This window comes from Haemaphysalis longicornis, unplaced genomic scaffold (assembly GCF_048455015.1).
Source record: "Haemaphysalis longicornis isolate Haplotype H1 unplaced genomic scaffold, Haemaphysalis longicornis Haplotype H1 scaffold_3, whole genome shotgun sequence".
Taxonomy (NCBI): domain Eukaryota; kingdom Metazoa; phylum Arthropoda; class Arachnida; order Ixodida; family Ixodidae; genus Haemaphysalis; species Haemaphysalis longicornis.
Genome location: NW_027526335.1, coordinates 93,938,443 through 93,944,442, shown reverse-complemented (window position 1 = coordinate 93,944,442; position 6,000 = coordinate 93,938,443).

The following is a 6,000-nucleotide window of genomic DNA, read 5'->3' as shown; positions in this document are numbered from 1 at the left end:
GCCTCCTGCCGTACAACGCCCCCTTGGTAGCGCAGCAGCGCTATTGTTTGTATTCACTGGCGAGGCGCGAGGCGCGCCGTTGCTCCGGCCGTCCCATTCGGCGGGGATCCAGGCGGAGATGTGTAATTTTGTTAACTCCTATTCCCGCCGCAAGGTGGCGGCCTTAGCCTAAGTCTGCAGAGAAAAAAGAGCAGAGAACAATGTGGGAAGACATGCGAACAAAGAAGTCAGACTAGCACAGAAATTTCGTAAAAGTATTTTCGGTTTATTTTGATATTATTATTTTTATCTTTATTTTGTTTGGAATTTTTGGCGAGATGATCGTACAGCGGCGTTGCGACTAAGGCCCCCGTGCAAAGCCACCCCGTTACAAAGGGGAAGCCACTAAGCATCATCATCATCATCATGAAGAGACGCTTGTCTGGCCGACGCTGCCTGCGCTTTGAGTTGTAAATCAGCCTTCGTTGCCCCGTTTTCTTGCCAGAAAACTCTCAATATGTGCTCTATGCGTTTTGACTCGACCATACAACTGAAAATTGTTTAACTTGCGTTGTTTAAAGGAGCCATGAAGAGAAAACACAAGTTTGGTTCATTCAAAAGATTGCCTCGTTAGAATCATACTACCACCACTTTTAAGGTAAACTTGGCTCAAATAAGCAATATAATTAAGAAAAAAGGGAATGGTCATGCGACCCACTAGCTCATTTCCCGCAACAGAACCTATGATGCCATTCCAGCTCTGCGATTGGCGGAGGCCGGTGAAAGCGAACGCAAGTTAGGCAGAGCTTATAAGCTTGCCGAATGAAATATTTGCGCCTAAATTTAGGGCACATCCTTTTTAAAGCAGTAGGAATCGTGGGACAAACCGTGGAAGTTACGAAATAACATCTAAACAAAGAAGTACCGATGCGCACTGTTGTTTGTACTGCGCGCACTATGCTTTGTTTAGGTGCACAGGACTGCGGTGCTTTGGGTTTGTCTCAGACGGCACTGGCCGATTGACGCAAGCAACGGTGTCTTACGTGACCATATTTGTCGAGCGAGCACTATGTTTCACAAAGCCAGTATTTTCTCCTTGAACAGAAACAAACCAAAGGCAGAAAATGGCTTGCCACGGTATGGTGGCGCCATCTAGGTTGACTAACAGTAAACGAGGCTCCGCGCCGGAAGAGGAGAGTGGAGTCCGGCCGTGCCGCAATCGGCTGCAGAACGGTCGGTTCCTGTGATGTCATTGGAGACCAGGAAAACGCACGATTTAGCGAGAAAATCAAAATTTTAACTTAAATTGAGTTATTTCTCAGTGAATAAAGCGTCGTTTGCATCCGAACAAGCGCTGGGGGCACTATAAAACACGAAATCTTTCGAATAAAATAACCTTGTATTTTGTCTTCATGGCTCCTTTAACACCCACGATTGCCTTTGCACGCAGCTTTAGTGGTCGTTTGTTTGAAAGCCGAATGACATAGAACAGGAGCCAGGGTTGTGTCATCTCGGGCAGAGTGAATGCCAGCGTGCTGAGTTCTTTTCTCGCTGTTAGAGCATTTTTTCGAGCAATAATCGCTGCGCGAAAATATGCTTTTTCTGCCTTTTAAGTTTTCAACGCTCTGGGTATCTCTTCTGTGTGTGCGCGCGTACGTGCGTGCGCGCGTGCGTGCGTGCGTGTTCGTGTGTGTGCGTGTACGTGTGCGCGCGTGTGCGTGCGTGTGCGTGCGTGTCCGTGTGTGTGTGCATGTGTGTGCGTGTGTGAGCGCGTGTGCGTGTGCGTGTGCGTGCGTATGCGAAAACAGTGTAATACCGATAAGCTCTCATGTATTGTCTATAGGCAGATGACTACAGTACCCAAATAATCTGTTAGGCTTCCGCGGGTACGAAGCAACCATTTTTGTGCGGTTTCTTTTAACATCCTTAGTGGTCTAAACTATCTACTGCAATCTCGCTAACGAATTATTTGCAGTGAGAGAAAAGGTCACGGTTTTCCTTGATGATACCGCTATCGGTTCTACGTGTGCATTTTTCCGAAAGAATATTTCTGAATGTCTAGATTTGCTGGGGTAATATTCTGCAAACTAATTTGTTGGCATGACATATTAAGGGCATTATTTTTTGGTCAGCAGTTAAGGTGATCATTAATATATGTATGCACAACACCGGCTGTAAGTAAGGTGTTCGGGATATTAGAAATAAACTCACCAAGTAGGACCTAGCAACCGTACCTCGGGTAAATATTTTTATGACATTGCTAAGACCACGTTCATTTATGGTAGACTGGAAGTCTCCATGTGCGTCTGTATATGCAAGCATGCATGCCAATAAACGGCACCAGCACGTTTACCCTACCTATTGCGGAAAAAATACTGATAGTCATTTGGACAGTATACACTTCTGATGCTGAAGTATACCACGTCTCTGTAAACAGTATCACGGTGAAAGTTATGCCAAGCATTTCAAGTAGTGCTGCCATGTCATTTACTTTATCTGTGAAAGACCGCACGTTTAAAGAAGAAAAAGGAAACGACATAGGTGGTATTTTTGTGATTACTAATGGTTGGACTTCAATCGACTGAACGCACGAAACATGCGTTCCGTGCGTTCCAAACAACATGTGCGAGATTTTCAGAAATAAATCCGGAAAACGTGTTGTTTCGGAGCCATGCGTGACTACAAAAAGGAGTACTGCTGTGCAACGAATTCAGTTATGCGTAACCCCGTGGCATAGTCTACGTCCAAAATTTAAAGGCACCAGTAACTACTTCTACCTTTTTCCTGCATTGGTGTGCGGTAACTTTTTTTTATTAAATGTTGCACACAGGCTGCGAAGGCCGAGGTTTCGTGCTCTGCGCCCGCCCGCACAACGGAAAGCGACCTTGGGCTACGCGCGCCGCGGTGCGGCGAAAAACGCGGCCACGCCCCCTTTTCAACTGACGCTCTCTCCGGGAGATTGGGACTATGGCCGGTGTTCAATGGCGTGGAATGCATGTAGGCAACCATGCGAGTGAGCCGCCATATCTGTGGCCAAGCGTCTGTTGCTAGGCGACGTTGTGCGCACGGCCCCCAGATCAGGCACCCCTCTTCTCCTTCATGCAACCGTGTGAGTGCGCCGTCACTCGTTACGTCGGGCTCCGCGGGATGGCGGTACTTGTCCATGTCCGTGGCGCATCGGCCATGTGGCGCATCGGCCATTTCCAGTGTTGCCAAGCGAAGAAATTGACCGCTAAACTTTTCAACGAATACCATCTATAGGGACGGCCGGAGCAACGGCGCGCCGCCGGTAGCCGATCGCGGAGGCTACGGTGCGCCGTCACTCAATACGTCAGGCTCCGCGGGATGGCGGTACTTGTCTGTGCTAAGCACATGACTGTGTTGCACGTTAACAAAATCTACCTCACCGAACGCAAAGTATTGCCTTGAAACCAATGTGAGTGCAATTAATAACATCTCTGCTGACACCACCGTTGAGACTCGGGTTGAAACGGGGCAGACGACGCAGGCCGGCCTTTTTCTTTTTTTTTTCTTTGGCGTGCGAGTGCAGAGGTCCAAGCCGCGCCATGTCCGTGGCGCATCGGGCACGTCTGTGGCCGTTTCCAGTGTTGCCAAGCGAAGAAATTGACAGCTAAACTTTTCAACGAATACCACCTATAGGCGCCTGCTGGTTTTTGTACCAGGCCTCTAACAAGTACGGACGCTTACTGAGGAAAACGAGCAATTGAGCACAATGCCAATAACGCGTTCTGTTCAAGTCCGGATGCTGTGCTCGTATACACGTATACGGGGCACGGCGCCATACCCACTCCATTCACAAAGTAGTCGTGGTTTCAACCTCGTCTGATATTTCTACGTGTAAACCAAATCATAGAGACTTGAGAATGTCATACCCATATTTAATTACTGCATTCCTATCGTTATAAAGAGTCACTACGGGGTGTAAAAAGTGAGCACGGAAAGAAGCTAGTGCTTGTCGGTTTCCACCATTTCTGCAAATGCGCCGCCAAAACAACACACACACACACACACACACACACACACGCACACACGCACGCGCGCACACACACACACACACACACACACACACACACACACACACACACACACACACACACGCACACACACACGCACGCACGCACGCACGCACACACACACACACACGCACGCACGCACACACACACGCACGCACGCACGCACGCACGCACGCACACACACTCGTGCATGCACGCACGCACGCACACGAAAGCAGGCATGTATGCACGCACGCACACCCGCGCGCACACGTGCACACACGCACGCACAGATACGCACACACGCACACACACATGCTAATAACGTATACGCTAAAAGCACGGTAACACAATGTTTGTTCAGACCTGGCGGGATATTGAGCGTATATTTTCCATAGCCATATCTTCTTCATAATCAAATGTGCGTTATAGTAAAACTGCACTCAAGAGAGGAAGAGTAATTTTCTTCAATTTGTGAAACGTCATCTAGTAGGCCAGGATTTGTTCTTTGCGCCTGAAGGGGTTAGAAAACAATAAACAGCTGCATGGCCATATTCATCGGCTTCAAATCTTGTTATACTGGAAGCTGCCACGTATACTATTTATTGCGTTTGTTGGCGAATATATCGAGCCTTCAGCACCGTAACCATGTCATAACCTTTCGAATTGATAGTCAGTTCCTTGTGATAACGATGGTCACGATAGAAATTCGGGGCACAAAAGCCGCCTTGAGTACACTGGAGAACGTAGTCTGCGCCGTTTCGCGGGGTCGTAGCACAAACCCTTTCATGGCATTTGCATGTGAATAAACAACGCACTCTGCGGATATGCACCTTCTTGCACTAAGCCATAACGAAAGCCAATTTGTGAAGAAGGGAATGTATGCCACATAACCTGAAGTAAATACATACACGAACTTTGTGAACCTCCCAATCAACCCAAAACTTCTAATAAGACGCTTGCGACGGTGCAGAAAAATCAACTGTTAGGGAAATAAAAATGATTCATCTGATACAAGAGAACGAAGACGAAAGAAATAGAACACAGCCGTTTTATCTCCTGCTGTGCAAAGCGAGTGTACGGGCCCGCTGCTTGGTGCGTAGCATTACAGACTGTTGAGTCTTCATAAGAGCATTTCAAAACTTCTTTAGGGAATACTTAAATACTTATCGAAGAGCTCTGAGCCCTGAACCTCGCACATATGCCAGAAAAAAATAGTTACACAGTTTTCTTACCGATGCTCTTAAGAAAGTTGTTCTCTCTCACCTCATGCGTTGCAAACTTGTGCAGGATCATCATCATCATCAGGCTACACAGGTCCACTGCAGGACGAAGGCGTCTCCCTTTGACCTCCGACTGCTCCTGTAATCGCGCGCTCCGCAACCGCAGCTTTTGGCGCTGAGATTTCGCGAGTCCCAAAGATTACTTCAGCTGCCAGGGCTCGCAAACGAAATAAATCACCGCCAAAAGCTGTGGTGGCGGCGCGCGCGAGGATGCCATCGCTTGGCGGGGTATTCCTGCACACGTTCGCCTGCCCACCCACCAGTTTAAACAGCATCGCTGTTAGAGAAAATTTGGAGGCAAAAGAAGGACTCGGGCACCACAGGGTAGGAGCGGCTGGGGGTCAATAGGAGAGGCCTTCGTCCCGCGGTGCACATAAATAGGCTGATGATTATGATGATGGATTCAGCATAGATGTTTGCACAAAATTCGTATTTGAAGAAACGAACATCACACTGCAGTCATACAAGATTTATGAAGCCTTATTTGTAGCAGTCTTGAACATCTGGTGCTAGTTTGGACAGTTGGTAACAGAGATGGGAGTTGTAAACACTCGTGCTGCTGTACAACCGGCCTTGGAATTGTATTTTCAAGGCCGACCATTCCTGTGTGAACATTAATTCCTATGTCAAGCTAATGTACTAGCTTGTAGCTGGGAAACGATCCAGTATTTCTGAAAAACAAAATTGAAATGGAATTGAAATTGAATTCAGAAGTATATATGCTG